This window comes from Carcharhinus amblyrhynchos, chromosome 29 (genome assembly GCF_965287045.1).
Source record: "Carcharhinus amblyrhynchos chromosome 29, sCarAmb.v2.hapA, whole genome shotgun sequence".
Classification (NCBI taxonomy): Eukaryota; Metazoa; Chordata; class Chondrichthyes; order Carcharhiniformes; family Carcharhinidae; genus Carcharhinus; species Carcharhinus amblyrhynchos.
The window spans coordinates 32,949,833-32,973,273 of record NC_137352.1 but is presented as its reverse complement, the minus strand read 5'-3'; the positions used below and the strand labels follow the sequence as shown (position 1 = coordinate 32,973,273).

The window sequence follows — 23,441 nt, the reverse complement described above, 5'->3', positions numbered from 1 at the left end:
TATTGGACTTACAAACCATCGAGAATAAAAGCAGAAAATGCTGGGAATACTCAGCAGCTCAGGCAGCATCTGTGGAAGAGATCATCGACCTGAAACATTAACTCTTTTACACTCCACACAGATGCTGCCAGACCTGCTGAGGTTTTGCAGCTTTTGTTGTGGATGTTGTTAAAATCAACAGAGCTGCTCATATTTGACAGAAGTGAAGCGCTGCTGTTTCACGAGAAAGATAACACAGCAATTCAATTTACTAACGCTAACCATTTTGAACTTGCTCTGTTTTAGCTAAACACCATAAATCACAGAACGATCGTAGAGATTAACAGCCAGCCTGACGACAGGCTGCTATTTAACTCATTGGGGGTATGGAGCAGAATTCAGTTCATTCCAAATCCGCGATCAATTTGAACACATGAACTAGGAGCAGGAATAGACAACTCAGCACCTTGGGCCATTCAGTCCGGTTATGGCTGATCTCATCTTGACCGCAACTCCTTTGCTGCCCATTCTCCATAATTATTCATCTCGGGTTATGGGGGCAGTTTTACAGGAGCGAGGGGGTCACGGGGGGGCAGTTTACTGGGAGCGAGGGGGTCACGGGGGGGCAGTTTACTGGGAGCGAGGGGGTCACGGGGGGGGCAGTTTACTGGGAGCGAGGGGGTCACGGGGGGGCAGTTTACTGGGAGCGAGGGGGTCACGGGGGGGCAGTTTACTGGGAGCGAGGGGGTCACGGGGGGGCAGTTTACTGGGAGCGAGGGGGTCACGGGGGGGCAGTTTACTGGGAGCGAGGGGGTCACGGGGGGGCAGTTTACTGGGAGCGAGGGGGTCACGGGGGGACAGTTTACTGGGAGCGAGGGGGTCACGGGGGGGCAGTTTACTGGGAGCGAGGGGGTCACGGGGGGGCAGTTTACTGGGAGCGAGGGGGTCACGGGGGGGCAGTTTACAGAGAATGAGGGGGTCACGGGGGGGCAGTTGACTGGGAGCGAGGGGGTCACGGGGGGCAGTTTACTGGGAGCGAGGGGGTCACGGGGGGGCAGTTTACTGGGAGCGAGGGGGTCACAGGGGGGCAGTTTACTGGGAGCGAGGGGGTCACGGGGGGGCAGTTTACAGAGAATGAGGGGGTCACGGGGGGGCAGTTGACTGGGAGCGAGGGGGTCACGGGGGGGCAGTGTACAGAGAATGAGGGGGTCACGGGGGGCAGTTTACAGAGAATGAGGGGGTCATGGGGGGGCAGTTTACAGAGAATGAGGGAGTCACGGGGGGGCAGTTTACAGAGAATGAGGGGGTCATGGGGGGGCAGTTTACTGGGAGCGAGGGGGTCATGGGGGGGCAGTGTACAGAGAATGAGGGGGTCACGGGGGGGCAGTTGACTGGGAGCGAGGGGGTTATGGGGTCATGGGGCAATTTATGGGAATGTGGGGGGTCATGGGGGGCAGTTTCCTGGCAGTGAGGGGATCACGGGGTGGGGGGACAGTTTATGGGAGTTAGGGGGTCATGGGGCATTTTTTTTAGGATTGAGGGTCTTGGGCTATGAAGGGGCAGAGGATAATTCATCAGCTGGTTTCAGAGATAACATTGCACAGGGACAGTCGGGATGAGATGCAACAGGTGCAGTGAGATGGAGAGATGCTGGTTTCTAAAGCTTAAAGCACTGGGGTTTTACCCGCCCCAGTGTCTCGGTCTGTGGTACACTAACTGATATCGATTGTTATGATTAGTCAACAACATCAATATTGTATTGGGCAGCGACTCAGCTGGGGAAAGGTAAACTAGAGGGACTTTGGTCTAATTCACTATCACAAAGCGAGCACGTACTCAGAGCTGGCACAGAATCCTCGAGCCTATGGTTTCGATGCTGGCTTTAGTCGGTGCAGCGTAAAAATAAACTTTACAGATCCCTTCCTCGGGAGATCAAATTCACCTCCACTGGACGCAAGTCAGACAAGAGGCGATTCAGTCATAAATAATCAAAACAGCAAAAGCTGGAAATATTCAGCAGCTCAGGCAGTGTTTGTAGAGAGGGAGAAACATTTATAATTAAAGCTTAAAGTTTATTTATTAGTGTCACAAGTAGGCTTACTTTAACACTGCAATGAAGTTACTGTGAAAATCCCCTCGTTGCCACACTCTGGTGCCTGTTCGGATACACTGAGGGAGAATTTAGCATGGCCCAATGTATCTGACCAGCATGTCTTTCAGACTGTGGGAGGAAACGGGAGGCACCCGGAGGAAACCCACGCAGACATGGGGAGAATGTGCAGATTCTGCACAGACAGCGACCCAAGCTGAAAATTGAGCCCAGGTCCCTGGCGCTGTGAGGCAGCAGAGATAACCCACTGTGCCACCGTGCTGATCTCATCCGGAGCTAAAACCCGCGATTCTCCCATCGCAACCTGCAACTTTTCTGTCAGGTTGCAGCGTCACCAGCCTTGTACAGGGACGTGTGCATGTGTAGGGAGCACATGTGTATCTCCCGGAGCTGGAGAACAGTCGGGTAAGTAATTTAAATATTTTTAAAACATGTCTTAAATATGATTATTCGTTTATTATTGGGACCTTTCAGATGCTGATCAGATCTCCCACCCTGCCAGAAGTGCTTCATTCTGGTGGGGTTTAGAGTGGCACCCCACTTTCGAAGAATTAGTGGGGGACCCACTGGAATGAAGGGGTTGCAACTGGACCCCCTTAGGGGGTCAGTCACCCTGTGGCAAAGTACCCATGCCCAAGGACACCTTGGCAAACCCCAGTGAGAGTCAGTGTGTGTGGGAGCCGTACCCCAGTGAGAGTCAGTGTGTGTGGGAGCCGTACCCCAGTGAGAGTCAGTGTGTGTGGGAGCCGTACCCCAGTGAGAGTCAGTGTGTGTGGGAGCCGTACCCCAGTGAGAGTCAGTGTGTGTGGGAGCCGTACCCCAGTGAGAGTCAGTGTGTGTGGGAGCCGTACCCCAGTGAGAGTCAGTGTGTGTGGGAGCCGTACCCCAGTGAGAGTCAGTGTGTGTGGGAGCCGTACCCCAGTGAGAGTCAGTGTGTGTGGGAGCCGTACCCCAGTGAGAGTCAGTGTGTGTGGGAGCCGTACCCCAGTGAGAGTCAGTGTGTGTGGGAGCCGTACCCCAGTGAGAGTCAGTGTGTGTGGGAGCCGTACCCCAGTGAGAGTCAGTGTGTGTGGGACCCGAACCCCAGTGAGAGTCAGTGTGTGTGGGAGCCGTACCCCAGCGAGAGTCAGTGTGTGTGGGACCCGTACCCCAGTGAGAGTCAGTGTGTGTGGGACCTGTACCCCAGTGAGAGTCAGTGTGTGTGGGACCCGTACCCCAGTGAGAGTCAGTGTGTGTGGGACCCGTACCCCAGTGAGAGTCAGTGTGTGTGGGACCTGTACCCCAGTGAGAGTCAGTGTGTGGAACCCGTACCCCAGTGAGAGTCAGTGTGTGTGGGACCCGTACCCCAGTGAGAGTCAGTGTGTGTGGGACCCGGACCCCAGTGAGAGTCAGTGTGTGTGGGACCTGTACCTCGGTGAGATTTAGTGGCTGTAATTTTCCTGTCTTGCCCACCATGGGAATTGGAACGGGCGGGTGGCAGACTGGAATGTCTGTTGATCTCGGACGGGATTTTACAGTTTCAGGATGAGCGAGGCCATGAAATCCCACCTGTATCTTTAGCAGAGAACAATGATGAATAAAATAACCCTGAGCTGCAAAAGAATCGAATCATACCAGAAGTGATAATTAAGTTATTAAAACACGCAGTGCGATATTATAGTGTTATTCCAGTACATAATTACACAGTTTTGTATTAACGCAATTGTACAGCACAGGACAAGGCTGTCGGGATCATTGTGCCGACGATAACCCCTTCAATAGATTCAATTCCACTTCTGCTTCTTTCTGGTTATCGAAACAAATTAACTCAAGAAACTGGGATAAACTAAAACCCAGCCTTTTAAAGAAATATTGCATCAAAGTGATCGGAATTCCAGAGGAAGCTTACAATATCAAAACAGAATGTTATTGGAGGGGTTGATAACATACCCCCTAACCCGCAGTGTCCACTCTGTGTTCAACCCTCCCCAAAACACGGAAACGTTGTCAAGTATTCATCCAGTTTCCTTGTCAAAGTTGCAATGGAAACCACTTGCACCGTTTCAGTGAGAGCACAGATAATTTTTAAACCAATGACTGGAAGTGTGTGTCTGCTCCTCACCAGTCTCCCTGGCACTAGCACTGCAAACTGCTTTTCCCCCTGGCCCAAGCAACCTAAACACCATTTCAAAGAAAGTTCACGTTAAGTGAAGTAAAATTAGCAGGCAACTCTGACAAAAGGAACAAAGGATGGAGTTTTGTGTTAATTTCTGGCCTATTTAAAGAACAAAGAAAAGTACAGCACAGGAACAGGCCCTTCGATCCTCCAAGCCCACGCTGAACATGATGCCCCAACCTTCCAGCTGCCAAACAAAACCTTCTGCCTTACTCGGTCTGTATCTCTCTATTTCCTCCCTATTCATCTACCCATCCATTAAATGTTGCTAATGTACTTGCTCCCATCATCTCCTCTGGCAGCGGGTTCCAGGCACCCACCACTCCCTGCGGGAAAAATACTTCCCCGCACATCTCCCTTAAATGATCCCCCCCTCTCACCTTGAACCTGTGTCCCTCTTGTAATTGACACTTCCACCCTTGGAAAAAGCCTCTGACTATTCACTCTGTCTACGCCCCTCATAATTTTGTAGACCTCTACCAGGTGTCCCCTCAACCTCTGTCATTCCAGTGGAAACAATCCTAGTTTATTCAACCCCTCCTCACAGCCAACACCCTCGAGGCCAGGCAACATCCTGGTGAACGTTCTTTACACTCTCTCCAAAGTTTCCACATCCTTCTGGTAGTGTGGTGACCAGAACTCCACGCAATACTCCAAATGTGGCCAAACCAAGTTTTTATATCGCTGCAACATGATTTCCTGTACTCAATGCCCCAGCCGGTGAAGGCAAGCATGCCGTATACCTTCTGAATCACCACGGCCACCTACACTGCCACTTTTAGGGAATCCACATGCCCAGATCCTTCTGTACGTTAATGTTTCTAAGAGTTCTGACATTTACAGTACAATTTACACCAAAATTTGATCCTAAAATGTCCTTACATTTGTCCAGATTAAACTCCACCTGCCAATTCTGTGTCCCAGTCTCCAATCTATCCGTATCCTGTTGTGTCCTCTGACAATCCCTGGCACTATCAGCAACTCCACCAATTTCCATGTCATCCACAGACTCAGTAATCAGACCACATGTTCCTCCAGATCACTTATATATCCTACAAACAACAGAGTTCCCAGCACTGACCCCTGCAGAACACCACTCGCTACAGATCTCCATTCTGAAAAACACCCTTCCACCCCTACTCTGTCTTCCATGACCAAGTAAGAAGTCTGACTGACAACACCTTCTCACTGTGTTTACCCCAGTCCAATGCCGGCATCTCCACATTATGACTTCCCTGACCAAGCCAGTTCTGTATCCATCTCACCAGTCTATCTAGAATCCCGTGATTTTAGTTTTTGTACCAGCCTGCCTTGCCAAATGCCTAAAGTCCATACAAACTACTTCCACTGCCTTTCCCTCATCAATTATCTTTGCCACCTCTTCAAAAAAAGGCTCCATCAAGTTGGAGAGACATGACCATTTAGTGAGCTCTCTCTCTCTGGGTTACTCTGTCTGCTGGAGAGATTTTGCAGCAATTACCTGGACAGACAGCGACCCCTGTGCCACCAACACTGAAGCAGCCTCTTATCAACTCACCACTTCATCTGAAACCCAAAGTCCTCCTCCGCCGACAGATCAATGCGGCAGGGGATCCGTTAGGAGAATCAAACCCCACTCAGGATTCAGCTATACCTCTGACCTGTTTGCAGCTCCTCTGGTTTCAGGTGGGGTGTCAGAGAGATGTGAGGGTGGTGAATGGAGACTCTCACACGGTGCAGAGTAACTGGAGCCTCATCCGGATTCAGAGCCAGTTCCTCTGGGCAGGGTGAGTATCAGAGGCAGGGAATGACCTCCAGTCTAGGTAGCTCCCTCTCTCTCTGTGTTAGAGCCTCACACTGCGGTGCTGAGTGAACAGTGCTGCCTGTGAGCTTTAATCCATCAGCCCCAGGCTCACAGTGCTGCTCCTGGCGCAGTACGGAACCCGCTATTCTATCAAAGTGCCGGAGTATCCCACACAATTGGGGAACTTTACAGGCTGTGCTGTGAAGGATCAGGGAGGGGTCTATCTTTTCCCCATTCACTCCCCCTGCCTCCTAGAACCTGCCTTCCTAAACTTCATCCCCAGCTACATCCCGACCCCCCCTCTGTTCATTCCCGGCAATCCAGCAGTGACTTACAGCTCAGTGCCCCTCTCCATCAGCAGCGCTCTGTCTGTCGCAGCGACTCCAGCTTCTGCTGGTTACACAGCGAGTTATAAATGAGAGGGAGAGAGGCATGTGATCACAGCATCAGCCGCCGTCACCGTCTACACATTAACACAGCTTTTCACTCTGTCCCTCCTCTCCTCCTGCTCAAATCCTACCCATCTACCTACTTATCCATCTATACATCTACATATCCAACTGTCTACCTAACAACATATCCAATTATATGTCTGTCTACCTGCCCATCTAAAAGCAAAATTACTCAGAACCATGCAATTATCTAGCTATCCAACCATCTAGTTAGCCTCCTACGCACCCAACCATCTGTTTACCAACCTATCCAACTATATACCCACCACCTACCTACCCAATTACCCAGTTACCTACATTTCCAGCTTTTTATCTATCTACCTATCCATCCATCTACCTACTTACTTCCCAGCTTACTTTTCTAGCCAACTGTCTATCTAACTAGCTCTCCAACCATCTATCTATCCAACTATCTATTCACCTATCCAATAATCTTCCTGCCCATTTATCAGCAATATGTAAATAATATCAAATAAAGACGAGAAAGATCTGGAAAATCTCAGCAGGTCTGGCAGCACCTGTGCAGAGAGATTTTTAGTCCATTTTTCACTTGGAGAGAGGGTAGAGAGAGAGACAGGTATTTCTACCCTTCTCCAGTTCTGAAGAGTTATATTGGATATGAAATATTAACTCTTTTTCTCTCCCCACAGAAGCAGTCAGACCAGCTCAGATTTTCCAGCATTTTCTGTTTTTGTTCCAGGATCTGCAGTATCTTGGATTTATTTCAGCTCCTACTTTCTAATTCCACCCCCCCCCCCAGCCCCCCCACCCCCAGGCACCGAGGGGGTGCCTGGCAGCAGAGATGTAGCTATCACACTGTCTGCCTGATGTTCTGACCTCCTCTGGCTGTGAGCAAGATTGCAGCTGGAAGTGTAGCTTCATAAAATGAGCTCAGCCTTTATTCCACTCCCTCCTTCACACAGTGTAGCCCTTTACTGTCCTATAATAAAGGATAGAGCAGATTCCCTGGGGGAAAATGTTCTTGCCTTCTCCCTCTACACAGCTTACACCCCTACATCCCCCTCCCCTCCTCTACACCCCTACATCCCCCTCCCTTCCCTGTACACACCACACATCCCCTCCCCTCCCCCAACACCCCTAACATCCCCCTCCCCTCTCCCTACACCCCTACGTCCCCCTCCCCTCTCCCTACACACCACATCCCCCTCCCCTCCCCCACATCCCCTCCTCTTCCCTGACATCTCCTACATCCCCCTCCCCTTCCCCTAGGCCTCCAACATCCCCCTTCCCTGACATCCCACACATCCACCCCCCCTTCCCCTAGACCCCCAACACCCCACATCTACACCCCCCCACATCCTCCTCCCCTCCCCACACCCTTCTCCCCTCTCCTACACCCCCAACATCCCCCTCCCCTACATCCCCAATATCCCCCTCCCTATCCCCCTACACTCCCCACATCCCTCTACCCATCCCCCTACACTCCCCACATCCCCCTACACTCCCCACATCCCTCTACCCATCCCCCTACACCCCACACATCCCCCTACACTCCCCACATCCCCCTCTCTTCCCCCAACAGCTCCACATACCCCTCTCCTCCCCAACACTCCTCACATCCCCCTCCCTCCCCCACACCCCCCACATCTCCCTCCCCTCCACTACAGCCCCCATATTTACCCCCTCACCTTTCTCCCCTCTACACCTTCTTCCCTCTCCCACACTCTTCTCCCCTATCCTTCACCTCCTCCTCCAACATCTCCTCCTTTCCCCCCATATCCTCTTCCCTTGCCCCCACACGTTCCTCTCCTCCCCCCACATCCTCCTCCCATCCCCACCACACCCACCTCCCCAGCCCCCACATCCCTCCTCCCTCCCCTTACTCCTTCCCACACTCTCCTCCACTCTCTCTACACCCACTGGAATGTAGCAGTGTCTTGGGGATGAAATGGGAGATGTAAGGTTCTCCTGTGTATCCTGAGGGCTAGATAGCAAACCCTACTGGCAACGTCTACTAATGGATTCTGATTGTTAGAACCTCTGTGCCTGGTTGAGAGCCCGGGCTGCTGGGAGAAATGGGGGTGGGGAAGGAGGGAAAGGGGTGGGTGTTGGGTGCTAAAAGCCACCCCCACTGCCCTTGTGTCTGATCCCCCTCCTCCCCTCTCCCATGACCCAATCTCCATAACTTCCATCCAACTGAGTCTAAGGACCCTGCACCGGTGCCTGGTGAAGCCACTGGAACTCTACCCTCGATGGGGTGGTGGCAATGAGAGTTGCTGGCTTCTGATTGGCCAGCTGTTCTCAAGGGGCATGGTTCCTGCCGCCAGAGGACAGCAGGATGTGGCCAGCTAAGTGCCTGACAGACACCGAATTGGACCTGACCTCCCCTTGGTTCGATTCCCGGCTCAGGTCACTGTCTGTGTGGAGTTTGCACATTCTCCTCGTGTCTGCGTGGGTTTACTCCGGGTACTATTAGGATGTGGTCAAGAAGGCGTATGGTGTACTGGCCTTCATTAATTGAGGGATTGAGTTTAGGAGTTGGGAGATAATGCTGCAACTTTATAAGACCCTTGTCAGGCCCCAGTTGGAGTACTGTGCGCAGTTCTGGTCGTCTCACTACAGGAAGGATGTGGAAGCTATTGAGAGGGTGCAGAGGAGATTTACAAGGATGTTGCCTGGACTGGGAGGCATGCCTTATGAAGATAGGTTGAGGGAGCTGGGACTCTTCTCCCTGGAGAGACGAAGGTTGAGAGGTGACCTGATAGAGGTTTATAAAATGTTGAGAGGAATAGATAGGGTGGATTCTCGGAGGCTATTTCCCAGGGCTGAAATGGTTGCTATGAGAGGACACAGGTTTAAGGTGCTGGGAAGCAAGTACAGAGGAGATGTCAGGGTAAGTTTTTCACTCAGAGGGTGGTGAGTGAGTGGAATCGGCTGCCGTCAGTGGTGGTAGAGGCGAACTCGCTGGGGTCTTTTAAAAGACTTCTGGATGAGTATATGGGATCTAATGGGATTGAGAGTTACAGATAGTTCTATGGCTTGGTAGGTATAGATGTGATTGGCGCAACTTGTGGGCCGAAGGGCCTGTTTGTGCTGTAGTGTTCTATGTACTCCGGTTTCCTCCCACAGTCCAAAGATGTGCGGGTTAGGTTGTTTGGCCATGCTAAAATTGCCCCTTAGTGTACTAGGATGCTTAGGTTAGAGGGATTAGTGGGTAAAATATGTACGGATAAGTGGGTAGGGCCTGGGTGGGATTGTGTTCGGTGCAGACTCGATGGGCCGAAGGGCCTCTTTCTGCACTGTAGGGTTCTATGATTCTATGGTAGCGACATGAGTCCCCTGATGGATCTCCAAGCTGTGGGTGCGACCTCCATTGCACACATAAACCAGAACTCCAAAACAGCTCTGAGTATTCCCAATACTTTTTCTCTCTGATTTCCAGCAGTTCTGCTTTTATTCACTCAGACAATAGCCCTGTGTTCTGCTGCTGAATGATAAATAGATATGGAATGCCGCAAAACCCAATTGCATTTCATCTTGATCCGTATTTTAATGTAAAGACAAAATAGCAATGTGGTTTCAGAAATTAATCAATTATTGCAAATAATGAAATGTGGCAATGGTAGTCAGTGTTTTCTGCAGCAACTGCCTAAATTCAGACAACACGAGAAAGAGAGCCCGAGATCTGCTTTTATAATAATTCACATTCCATTTGCATCACTGTGACTTTATCAGAATGAATAAATGAGCTCTCAGGATTGGTACATTCGTTCTGAAAGGAAGTTAAATGCCCACAGCTGCTCTTGGGGTTGTAAACATTTCCGATAGCAGAGATTTCCTCGCTCATGTGTCCTCAGCTTCATTTCAAAAATTATTACATAAACCACTCTTCAAAAAATTTGAAACCCGTTTAATGGGAAAAAATATCCTGATTCCACTGAATTAATTTTACAGTGTCCTAGAACAATACTGCAGAGAGGTAGAAGAGGGATCTGGAGTTAAGAATCTACTGGTGACCATGAAACCATTGTCGAAAAAACCCACCGGTTCACTAATGTCCTTCAGGGAGGGGAACCTGCCGTCCTTATCCAATCTGGCCTCCATGTAATTCCAGCATGATTGACTCCCAACTGCCCTTGGAAATGGCCTAGCAAGCCACTCAGTTCAAGGCCAACTAGCAATGGGCAATAAATGGTGTAAGAAGTCTCACAGCACCAGGTTCGAGTCCAACCAGTTTATTTGATAGCAATTTCACCAGCTTTCGGAAATGGTGTTCCTTCATCAGGAAATGCTGATGGATGCCCATGTCCCACGAATTTAAAAAAACATTCATCCCACCACGCCAATTCCAGTTTTTTGGTAAGGTTACCTATTACAGTGCAAGATAATATGATGAGGAAACTTGAAATCAGTGACAGCAACAAAACTGCAGCATGGTGGTTAGTACGGCTGCCTCACAGCGCCAGGGACCCAGGTTCGATTCCTGGCTTGGGGACAGTGTCTGTGTGGAGTTTGTGCACTCTTTTCCCTGTGCCTGTATGGGTTTCCTCCAGGTGCTCCAGTTTCCTCCCATAGTCCAAAGATGTGCAGGTTAGGTGGATTGGCCATGCTAAGTTGCCCCTTAGTGTCACAGGGACTAGCTAGGGTAAATGCATGGGTGGGATTGTGGTCAGTGCAGACTGGATGGGCCAAATGACCTCCTTCTGTACTGGAGGATTCTATATTGTATAATACACATAAGCTCAACACTGAGCTGATTCTTCTCCCCCTGACTCCCTCGCACGCACTGAGGGTTTCACCTCCTTGGAACTGTGCTCTACCACTCTATCGGTCAATGTTCACATGCTCCATTCTGATAGATCCCTGGTGGATTATGTTGAGGGGGTTGAGCTATGAGGAGAGGCTGAATAAACTAGGCTTGTACTCGTTAGAGTTTAGAAGAATGAGGGGAGATCTCATTGAGACGTATAAGATGATGAATGGGATGGATAGGATAGAGGTGGAGAGACTCTTCCCGCTCAGAAAGGACAGTAGGACTAGGGGGCACAGCCTCAAGATAAAGGTGGGGGGCGGTTTAGAATGGAGTTGAGGAGGAACTTCTTCACTCAAAGGGTGGTGAATCTCTGGAATTCTCTGCCTGTTGAAGTGGTGGAGGCTGCCTCGCTCAATATTTTTAAGACGCGGGTTGATGGGTTTTTGATAGGAGAGGGGATTAAGGGTTATGGGGAGAGGGCGGGAATGTGGAACTGAGCCACAACAGATCAGCCATGATCTTATTGAATGGCGGGGCAGGCTCGAGGGGCTGGATGGCCTACTCCTGCTCCTATTTCTTATGTTCTTATGTTCTTATGAACCATCAACAATCACCCATTAAAGGGACTATCACATTATCTGATTTATTCCACTGCCCTGCTCTTCCCCCAAACACATTTTACCTCTTCAAGTATCCATCACACCCTTTTGACAGCTATTCCTGAATCTGCTTCCACCCTCTCTCGGGTGCTGCATCCCAGATTATGACCACTTGCTGTGCACTCTTTCCCTCATCTCACCTCTGGTTCTCTTACCAATCACTTTCAATCTGTGTTCCAGGTTTTTGGAAACAGTTTGGCCTTATTTGCTATACCCACAGCCTGCATGAGTTTAAACATCGCAGTCAAATCTCCTGTTAAATTTTTCTGCTCCAAGGAGAACAATCCCAGCTTCCCCAGTCTCTTCACACAATCCCTCACCCCCTGCTATCATGCTAGCAAATCTCTAATGCAATTTCTCTAAGGTCTTGACATCCATCCAAAAGTGCAGCGCCTGAACTGAATATTGTAATTGAGACTGAATCAATGTTTAATATAATATTTGTATAGCCTCTTTGCTCTTGTATTCTAAACGTCCATTAGTAAAGCTAAAATCCCATTATATTTTTAACAACATTTCCATTTTTTCCTGCCTTCTTCACAGGTCGATTATGCACTAAGGCTGGCATGAAGAGCACTGGAAGATTCACCGTGGTGAAACAGGAGACGGGATCCTGTTCCAATTTGAACTTTAACCTCAAGACTGCACAGCCTGAATTCTTTTGTCCAAAGGAAGACTGCACTTGGCAGGTCCAAGAGTGGATGAAACATCTTCTTCCAGCCATGGTGGGCTCCAGAACACAATATCACACCGTTTGGCACTGCCGGGGAAGGCAGGGAGAGGGCGAGCACCAAGGAACTGGACAGTGCAGATTGTCACTTCTGATACGCTCCCTCAGGGGAGGACCTGTAAAAATAAATTGAGGTGGAAAAATGATGCCAGCTTCCGGACAGCACATTCAAACACAATTCTTTGTTGAGAATCCTTTGTTGTCTTTTAGGATGGGAATAGAAAGATGTGGTCCCTGGAACATAAGAAATAGGAGCAGGAGTACGCCATCTCACCCTTTGAGCCTGCCCCGCCATTCAATAAGATCATGGCTGATCTGAAGTGGATCAGTTCCACTTTCCCGCTTTCTCCCCATAACCCTTAATTCCCTTGTCTATCAGAAACCTATCTACCCGTGACTTAAATATATTTAGCAAGGTAGCCTCCACCACTTCAATGGGCAGAGAATTCCAGAGATTCACCACCCTTTGAGTGAAGAAGTTCCTCCTCAACTCTGTTCTAAACTGCCCCCCCTTATCTTGAGGCTGTGCCCTCTAGTCCTGCTATCCTTTCTGAGCGGGAAGAATCTCTCTACCTCTACCCTATCCATCCCCTTCATTATCTTATACGTCTCTACAAGATCCCCCCTCATCCTTCTAAACTCCAACGAGTACAGACCCAGTCTATCTAGTCTCTCTTCATAGTCCAACCCCCTCATCTCCGGTAGGAGGGTTTGCGGAAGGATAGGGGGTTTTAGTTCAGTTGGGCAGCATGGTCAGTGCAGGCTTGGAGGGCCAAAGGACCTGTTCCCGTGCTGTAATTTTCTTTGTTCTCACAAATCTTGGTCCCCAGACACATTTTTGAATTTTATTTCAGCGCAGATTGTTCATCCTACCCTGGATCAAGGTTGAAGCTAAAAGGTAAAGGCCACCTGGACAATTATCCGCCCAACGCCACAGAAGCAAATGGACCACATAAAATTGTATCCATTTGACCCCTTAATGAGTTAAATTGCCGATTTGATTGCCAAGGGACATGATTCCAACTCTCAAGCATGCACATCCACTGAAATATTGCACAAGTTCCCAGTGAGATTGAAACACTTGCCTAACAATTTCTTGTGTGATTTCACACACAATGTAAAATACTGGCCCATGTCTGTGGAGAGTACAATGTAATGTATAAATAAGGGGTAAAATTCTTGGTAGTGTTCAGAACTTACCTCTTCTGCAGTTTAGTCTGTTAGTTGCCTACTGGGTAACATTTTATCGATGTTGATTTTACTTCTTTTGCTACAGAAAAAGTCTTAAAATGTGAAATCCTGTGGTGTGATCCTTGGGTTGGTTACTGGGAAAGTAATATCCCTTTTTAAAAGATATCATTCTCTACAGGAATTTTAACAAAAAGGCATTAATGGATATAGGCAAGGGAGAGTACATGGAACAAGGTTACAGATCAACGTGATCTGAATGAACAAGCACAAGGGCCTAAATGGTTTACTCCTGCTCCAATGTCCATATCTGTTGCTGAAGTCACTGATGTCATTGGTGACACTAACCTGGCTGCTCTGATTCTCCCTGGCTGGCCTCTCAATGTTCACTCTCTGTAAATGTGAGTTCATCCCAAACTCTGACCCACTATGGACGACCGTGTCATTGAAGATTTGAGCTAAATTGTTGTTGTTGGAACTGGAAATCTACTGATCATCCACTGAGATCATTCACAAGCCAGTGGTGGATGAGCCTGAGCAATTCTGGGCCTGGGTTTCAGCGTCTCAGCCCGGGCAGCAGGCTGGGCCAACTATCTCAAAGCACTGGACCAACAAAGGCACTGACAGAGTGACCCACCTAGGGTTAGGGTTAGGGTTAGGAGGACAATAGGTTCTCTGCTCATGAAGGCAATGTCTTGAAGAGAATGACTTTAAGATCCATCTGAGCAACAGGGTTATAGATTAACATCACAGCTACATTGAACTGTATAGAAACTATTGGATTTGATTTATTATTGTCACATAGAACAATGAACAAAGAACAACACAGCACCAAACGAGCCCACACCGCCAGTTTAACATTGTGAATGCTCTCTTCTACCTATGACCTTTGTCTACGCCTATTGGACTCCACAATAAAGGAATTTTAACCAGATTGAGGGACGACCAATTTAGGGACAATTTGTATATTTGTATACAGTGAAAAGTATTGTTCCTTGTGCACAGACAAGGCATACCGTTCATAGAGAAGGAAATGAGATAGTACAGAATGTAGTGTTACAGTCAAAGCTAGGGTGTAGAGAAAGATCAACTTAATGCAAGGTAGGTCCATTCAAAAGTCTGATGGCAGCAGAGAAGAAGCTGCTCTTGAGTCGGTTGGTACGTGACCTCAGACTTTGTATCTTTTTCCCGACAGAAGAAGGTGGAAGAGAAAATGTCCAGGGTATGTGGGGTCCTTAATTATGCCGGCAGCTTTGCCGAGGCAGTGGGAAGTGTAGACAGTCAATGGATGTGAGGCTGGTTTGCGTGATGGATTGGGCCACATTTACGACCTTTTGTAGTTTCTTGCTGTCTTGGGCAAAGCAGTAGCCCGTACCAAGCTGTGATACAACCAGAAAGAATGCTTTCTATGGTACAACTGTAAAAGTTGGTGAGAGTTGTAGCTGACATGCAAAATTTCCTTAGTCTTCTGAGAAAGTAGAGGCGTTGATGGGCTTTCTTAACTATAGTGATGGCACGGGGGGGGGCATCAGGACAGGTTGTCGGTGATCTGGACACCTAAAAACTTGAAGCTTTCGATGCCCATTGATGTAGACAGGGGCATGTTCTCCTTTACGCTTCCTGAAGTCAATGACAATCTCCTTCATTTTGTTAATATTGAGGGAGAGATTATTGTTGTTGCACCAGTTCACCAGATTCTCTAACTCATTCCTGTACTCTGTCTCGTCATTGTTTGAGATCCGACCCACTGTGGTGGTGTCATCAGTAAACTTGAAAATTGGATTGGAGGGGAGTTTGGCCAAACAGTCACAGGTGTATAAGAAGTAGAGTAAGGGGCTGAGAACACAACCTTGTGGGGCATAGGTTTTGAGAATGATTGTGGAGGAGGTGTTGTTGCCTGTCCTTACTGATTGTGTTCTGTGAGTTAGGAAGTTCAGGATCCAGTCGCAGAGGGAGGTCCTGAGGCCCAGGCCATGGAGGTTGGACATGGGTTTTGTGGGAATAATGGTGTTGAAGGCTGAGCTGCAGTCAATAAAAAGGAATCTGACACAGATGTTCTTGTTGTCTAGAACTGAATCTAGCCAGGAAGATGGCATCTGCTGTGGACCTGTTGCGGTGGTAGGCTAACTGTAATCGATCCAGGTAATCCAGGAACTACAGCATAAAAATGGTCATCTGCTCAATGCCAGTGTTTATGCCATACCGGAGCCTTCTCCCATTCTAAATCCTGTCCCTTCCTGCCCTGTACCCTTCTATTCTCTTCTCTTTCATGTGTGCACTCCGGTTCTCCCTGAAATGCATTGATGATTCAATATGCTGGGATTCCCTATCTAACACCGTTATGAGGGCACCTTCTGAATCAGTGTGCAGAGGTTCATGTGGAAGATGTATCATCATCTTCTCAAAGCAGCTCAGGATGGGTTTGTATGTGTGTGTGTGTATGTATGTGTGTGTGTGTGCGCGCACATGTGTGCATGTGAGTAAGTGTCACTGTGTGCGTGTGTGTGTGCATGTACATGTGTGTTTATGCATCATGTGCATGTGTGTGTATATGTCTATATTAGTGTGTGTGTGTGTGCATGTGTGTAGTTGTGTGTGCATGTGCACACACGTGTACATATGTGTGCATTCATGCATTTGTGTGCGTGTGCATGTGCGTACAAGTGTTTGTGTGTGTGTGTGCATGCGTGTGCGAAGAGTCAAACCTCGATTTTCTCTACGTTAGAGTGAAACTGACTCATTTCCTTGGAGACTCATAAACCTCACAATACTTTTGATGGAATATCCACTATAAAAAGGCTCTTTGTTCACTCTATTTATTCCACATGGGATGGAGCTGGAACGTCTCATCAGTGAGTCAAGAGGAGGTGTATGATGTCTTTGTGACTGGTTCACATGAGATATGGAATTAATTGAGCAGAGACTGTCCTTGGACTTACGACACAATTGGTTCCTGAAAACCGAGACTTAGGTCAAAATGTTGCAAATCGGAACCGGTTTTCCCATAAGAACAAAGTTAGAAATTAGGGATTGGCTCCTATACCAAGGCTCGATACCCTATTTTCACCAAAATGTTGTACTTAATCAATTATAAAAAGTAGTATAACAATAGTAAAACAATAAAGGGCCTGTTTGTGCTGTAATGTTCTACATTCTATGTTCTAGTAAATTGATATTCTAAACTATAAATTTTACGAAACAGTTTGGGAAGATTTACCAAGTGAAATGGTGTTGGAGCAGCAACTTGAGTCGGGGAGAGGGCCTGACCTTCTCGCTCTTTACACATTCAGGATCTTCTGGCCCCACCGACCCCAGGCCCTCACCGCAGGTTTGCCGGCGACGTGGGGTGGGATCGATGGCAAACCAGCGGGACCAGATGATCCTGCCACCGGACAACAACGGGCTGCCTCCTGCTGGTGAGAGAAACGCAACGGGGAGACGGGAAAATCCTGGCCAGAATGGCCATGTGTAAGTGTGAATGCTTGGACTTGTTCTCCAGTGAGATGTTGTAAGGTCAAAAGCGATGTGAATTTGAGTGTTAATTCATGAATAACGTCATAACGCGAACGCTGTAAAGTCCAGCACAGCCTGTAATCCTATTTTCAAAATCAGAATCATAGAACTCTGTCGTGCAGAATGAGGGCATTCGCCCCATACAACCTGCAGTGATAACAATCCCAACCCATCCCCATAACCCCACATATTTACCCAGTTCATCCCCCTGACACTAAGGGGGAATTTAGCATGGCCAATCCACCTGACCCACACACCTTTGGAAACTTGTCGTTGCTTGTGCCATAGAAATTGTCCCAGCCCTCCTGGAGAACCAGCTGAGACTACAATCAGCTCCTAATCAGCTGCAACTTTGTTCAGACCATAGGGTTTGGCTGCAAATAGATCAACAAAATTCACATTCCAAGTGCAGTCCCTGAACAGTGAGAACACTTCCTAATGGCAGTCTCAGAATACAGGTGGCTATGGGATTGGGTGTTTGCAGTTCCTTCATCCGTGCTGATTGGGTGCGAGTGTAGATTCTGGACCCATGTTTGAATTGAATTGATTCATTATTGTCACATGTACTGGGATGCAGTGAAAAGTATTGTTTCTTGAGGGCTTTTTACAGACAAAACACACCATTCATAGAGTATACAGAGGTAGAAGGAAAGGAGAGGGTGTAGAATATAGTGTTACAGTTACGTATAAGATGAAGGGAGAGATCAGCTTAATATGTGATAGGATAATTTAAAAGTCTGATGGCAGCCAGCAGGGAAGAAGCCGTGGTCTCGAGAGGTTGTGTGTGTGTGTGTGTGTGTGTGTCTGCATGTCTGTGCGTGCGTGTGTGTGTGTGCGCGTGTGTCTGTGTGTATATGTGTGTGCGTGTGTGTGTGTGCATGTGTGTGTGTGCATATGCATGCAAACATGAGTGTGTGTGTGTATGTACGTGCATGTGTGTGTGTGCAAACATGAGCATCTGTGTGTGTTGTGTGTATGTATGAGTGTGTGTGTGTACATGTATGTGTGTTTGTGTGTGTGTGTTTTTGTGTGTGTGTGAGTTTGTGTGAGTGTGTATATGTATGTGTGTGTGTATGTATTTGTGTGTGCATGTGAGTTTGTGTGTGTGTGTGCGTGTATGTGTGTGAGTGTGAGTGTGTGAACAGTCAAACCTCTTGATTTTTTCTGTATAAAGAGTGAAACGGCCTCTTTCCATGGAGACTCATAGAAATCACAACATTTCTGATGAAACATCCATTATATAAAAATATAATTGGTATTGAATGTGTGCTTGCAGCTTTGGGTCCACACGGGATCAGATGTTGGATATCCTCTGACATTCATTGCAACCAGAACAGCTGCTGCAGGGGTAAATTCGAAGCCTGGGGGCTAAAATTCTCCAGTAACAATCCTCCCTGATCATGATCTTTGGGTTTGGATACAGTGCATACCTGGAACATTCTCTCGTCTGTGCTTTATGGCTTGAAAGATTTGCTGCATTGAAAGCGATATGGAGTTGGTAATTTAAAAAAGAAGATTGCAAGGTAATTTGCAAGTGACAGTAATTTCAGAGTGCTTTCTGTATGTTTGTGTTACTTGGATCTCGTACAAAGTTTCAACTGTGAGTGAACGTCTGTTTGTAAAAGGGATTCAAAGCGGCTCCACATTCCTGACCCTGACTCAAATAATCCTGTATAGAAATCATAGCAATTTACCGAATGGAAGGAGGTCATTCATTGTGTACTCGCCAGCCCAGCCTTTCAGCCTGCTTCCTCCTTCCAACCCTTGTTGGAAAAAAATATTTCCTTCTAATCTCTTTTGAGCTGTCTGTCTCTCTGATTAATCCAACTGAGCATTAGTGCCTCTCCTCAATTACTAAAGCTCCATCCAAGAGCTCAATGGTAAAATGGTAAACCCTTCAGTTACTCTCAACGACCAATGGATTGCAAACAAAGCCTGAGCCTCTGCTTTCCCGATGTGGAGATGCCAGCGTTGGACTGGGGTAAACACAGTAAAAAAAAATCTCACAACACCAGGTTAAAGTCCAAATAAACCTGTTGGGCTTTAACCTGGTGTGGTGAGACTTCTTAGTCTGTTTTTCCAGCAGGACATGTTTCCTTCTAAACTAGCAGCATCTAGAGAAGGCTCCTTCATTACTAGCCTCAAGCGACTCTCTCTTCGTGCCATATCCTTCCTCACCTCTTTCTTGCTTATTACTGAGATCTTAGGTGATTACACCCTTGAACTCTGTTACTCATTTATCTTCCCGTATTCCCAGAAAATATTCCATAGGCCGTGCAGCATGTGTGGAGAGTGCAACAAAGTCAATTCTTCAAGACAGAGCATCAAGGAACGGTAATGAATTTAACGAGGCTCACAGTCACAGAATCGTAGAATCCCTACAGCGCTGAAGGAGGCCATTTGGCCCATTGGGTCTGCACCAGCCACAATCCCACCTCGGCCCTAATTCCATAACCCTACATCTTTACGCTACTATCCCCTGACACTAATCCTGCCACTGCACAGCTGAATATGGCCAACCTCTGAACACTTCTGGTCCAGCTCCTGAGCTTCTGGGGATTCCATAAATGTCTGTCTAAGTTGTGCATGTTTATTGATGTCTTTTCTTTTACTTCACAGGTGATTCTGTCCACCTTGTTGTCCAACAAGGGGCATACACGCGGTGGGTCGTGCGAGGGCTGCTTTTGGATGTTGCTTCGAGAGTTGCCTAGTGCTTCACGTTGTTAGTGTACGCTTAAACTGGACCAACTGATGGGCAACACGACAGCTCAGTGACTATCACTGTTTGCTGTGCAGATACAGGGATGTGGAGTGTCAGGGCTACTGGCATTCTGGGTTTATACTCTGTGCAAGGAAGTACCTGTCTGAGTGTTGTCTACAATGTAAATAAATCTAAATTTGGTGAAGGGATACTGGTCTTAGAGGAGTTATTTCAGAAACGGTCAAAGAAAGTTTCTTTATGGAAAACCTCAGTTCAGTGCACCATTATAACCTGCGTTGTCAGCATCTTAATTCTCAATCACACTCATTATTCTTGGCCTCTTCCACTGCTCCTGTGAAACGCAAGGACTTTTCGATGATCAGTTTCCTACTGACTTTTGTTAACTTGATGGTAGTTTTCACAACCAGAAACTGAGATTCACGGTAAGATCTTTTCAGCTTTGTGTGATGAACCAGGTCTGAATTTGGTCTTCACCTAGACTCAGTTTCTGAGCAAGTTCTTCATGAACGTCAATCTCTGGGTAATAATCCAGCTGCAATTCTTCAGTCTGATTCCTGCTGAGAGCAATTCCAGCTCTTTATCCTCGGAAATAGCAGCGATTTAGCCTGTCAGAGAATCTTTCAGCAGAATTGAGAAATGTTGGAGATGTAACAGGTTTTAAACAAGGGCAGGGAAAAAAAGAAGGCAGGAAAGAACAAGTGGACAGAACAGAGCCTGACTAAAGGCAAAAGGAGATGGCAATTGGAGAATTAAAGGGAAAAAAAATTGGTTTAATGGAGGTGTAAATGGCAACAGCAGAATTGTCACCAGTATCTGCTGTCCAAAAATATTTAAGCAATGGTTGTGATTTGTAACCTTTGAAATTGATGTTGAGTTTGGAAGGCTATAAAAAGCCTCATTGAAAGAGGTGCGATTCACACGTTTGCACTGAGCTCCAGCATCAGCAGACCAAGGACAGCGAGGTCAGAGTGTGAGTGGAGTGGAGAATTAGAATAACGGGCAGCAGAAACTGTCACACAGACTGAATGGAGGAGGTCTGCAGTATGATGAGCAGGTCTGTGTTTGCTCTTCCTTAGTTCTCCAGGTGAAATAATGATTTGCTTGTATTTCTTCCAGTTTAATAGTCACTGCTCATCTTCTCTGTTGTGGGGAGGCTGGACACTGACTCGGTGAAGACTTCATGGATAATCTTCTGTTCAGCGCACCACTGTAACCAGGATTGTCAGCATCTTAATCCTTAACTACGCTCACTGCTCTTGGCCTCTTCCATTGCTCCTGTGAATCTCAACACAAGCTCGTAACGAGTCTTGATGCAACTTTAATTATAAAGGTTTTATTGCCAACAGAGTATTTATATACAGCGTGACATAGATAGGATGCAAGACTGGGCGGAGAAGTGGCAGATGGACTTCAACGCAGATAAATGCGTAGTGGTCCATTTTGGCAGGACCAGTGGGATGAAGGAGTACAATATCAAGGGTAGGACTCTTAGCTGTGTTGAAGAGCAGAGAGATCTTGGGGTCCGGGTCCACAGGACTCTTAAATCGGCCTCACAGGTGGAGGATGTGGTCAAGAAGACGATGGTGTACTGGCCTTCATTAATTGAGGGATTGAGTTTAGGAGTTGGGAGGTAATGCTGCAACTTTATAAGACCCTTGTCAGACCCCACTTGGAGTACTGTGCGCAGTTCTGGTCGCCTCACTACAGGAAGGATGTGGAAGCTATTGAGAGGGTGCAGAGGAGATTTACAAGGATGTTGCCTGGATTGGGAGGCATGCCTTATGAGGATAGGTTGAGGGAGCTGGGACTCTTCTCCCTGGAGAGACGAAGGTTGAGAGGTGACCTGATAGAGGTTTATAAAATGTTGAGAGGAATAGATAGGGTGGATTCTCAGAGGCTATTTCCCAGGGCTGAAATGGTTGCTATGAGAGGACACAGGTTTAAGGTGCTGGGGGGCAGGTACAGAGGAGATGTCAGGGGTAAGTTTTTCACTCAGAGGGTGGTGAGTGAATGGAATCGGCTGCCGTCGGTGGTGGTGGAGGCGAACTTGCTGGGGTCTTTTAAAAGGCTTCTGGATGAGTATATGGGATCTAATGGGATTGGGGGTTATAGATAGGTCTATGGCTTAGTAGGTATTGAAGTGATTGGTGCAACTTGTGGGCTGAAGGGCCTGTTTGTGCTGTAGTGTTCTATGTTCTACGTGTACAACAGGGTAAGACTAGATTACTGGTGTGACTGCCCTTCAGGACTCCCAGTTCCTCCTCAACCCGTGGTCCCCACTCTCCTGCTGGTTGGCTCAGATATAGAAAAAAAACATCGAAAAACTACAGCACAAACAGGCCCTTCGGCCCACAAAGTTGTGCCGAGCATATCCCTACCTTAGAGATTACTAGGCCGACCTATAACCCTCTATCTTGCTAAGTTCCATGTACTTATCTAAAAGTCTTTTAAAAGACCCTATCAAATCCGCCTCCACCAGTGTTGCTGGCAGCCCATTCCACGCACCCACCACTCTGAGTGAAAAACTTATCCCTGACATCTCCTCTGTACCAACTCCCCAGCACCTTAAACCTGTGTCCTTTTGTGGCAACCATTTCAGCCCTGGGGAAAAGCCTCTGACTATCACTCCTCTCAAGCCTCGCAGCTCAGTTCATCGCTGAGTGATATGTTGGAAAACATTTTCAAGAAGTCTGTCGAAACAAGAATTGTGTGTGCTTCAAACATAACAAGAAAGGACACTTACAGTCACGATACAGAGCAAAGCAACTAGAGAGATATTGCAGAGTTTAGATGCAGCAACAGTAACTGGGGCATATCAGAACCAGATAACAACATTGCCTATCTTGGTAGGCAGGCAGTTTTGCTGACTGGTTCTGGTATATCCCAGTTACTGTTGCTACATCTAAACTGTTCATGTTGCAACTGTACAAAACTCTGGTGCGGCCGCACTTGGAGTATTGCGTACAGTTCTGGTCGCCGCATTATAAGAAAGATGTGGAGGCATTGGAAAGGGTGCAGAGGAGGTTTACCAGGATGTTGTCTGGTATGGTGGGAAGGTCTCATGAGGAAAGGCTGAGGGACTTGAGGTTATTTTCGTTAGAGAGAAGAAGGTTATGAGGTGACCTAATTGAGGCATACAAGATGATTAGAGGGTTAGATAGGGTGGACAGTGAGAGCCTTTTTCCTCAGATGGTGATGGCTAACACGAGGGGACATAGCTTTAAATTGAGGGGTGATAATTATAGGACAGATGTCAGAGGTAGGTTCTTTACTCAGAGGGTAGTAAGGGCGTGGAATGGCCTGCCTGCAGCAGTTGTGGACTCGCCAACTTTAAGGGCGTTCAAATGGTCAGTGGATAGGCATATGGATAACATTGGAATAGTTTAGGTTAGAGAGTCATTAGATTGGTTCCACTGGTCGGCGCAACATTGAGGGC

At 47.6% G+C, this 23,441-nt stretch overlaps 1 protein-coding gene across 1 annotated transcript in view; it reads right to left on the bottom strand.

The window, feature by feature from the left end:
• The window catches only part of kcnj5 (potassium inwardly rectifying channel subfamily J member 5), a 61,207-nt gene extending 54,786 nt beyond the window's left edge, over positions 1-6,421 (bottom strand). The window contains exon 1 of the mRNA XM_080214610.1: positions 6,363-6,421. The gene's annotated coding sequence lies outside the window, so the exon portion shown is untranslated. The remainder of the gene's footprint in view (positions 1-6,362) is intronic.
• Between the last annotated feature and the right edge of the window lie 17,020 nt (positions 6,422-23,441).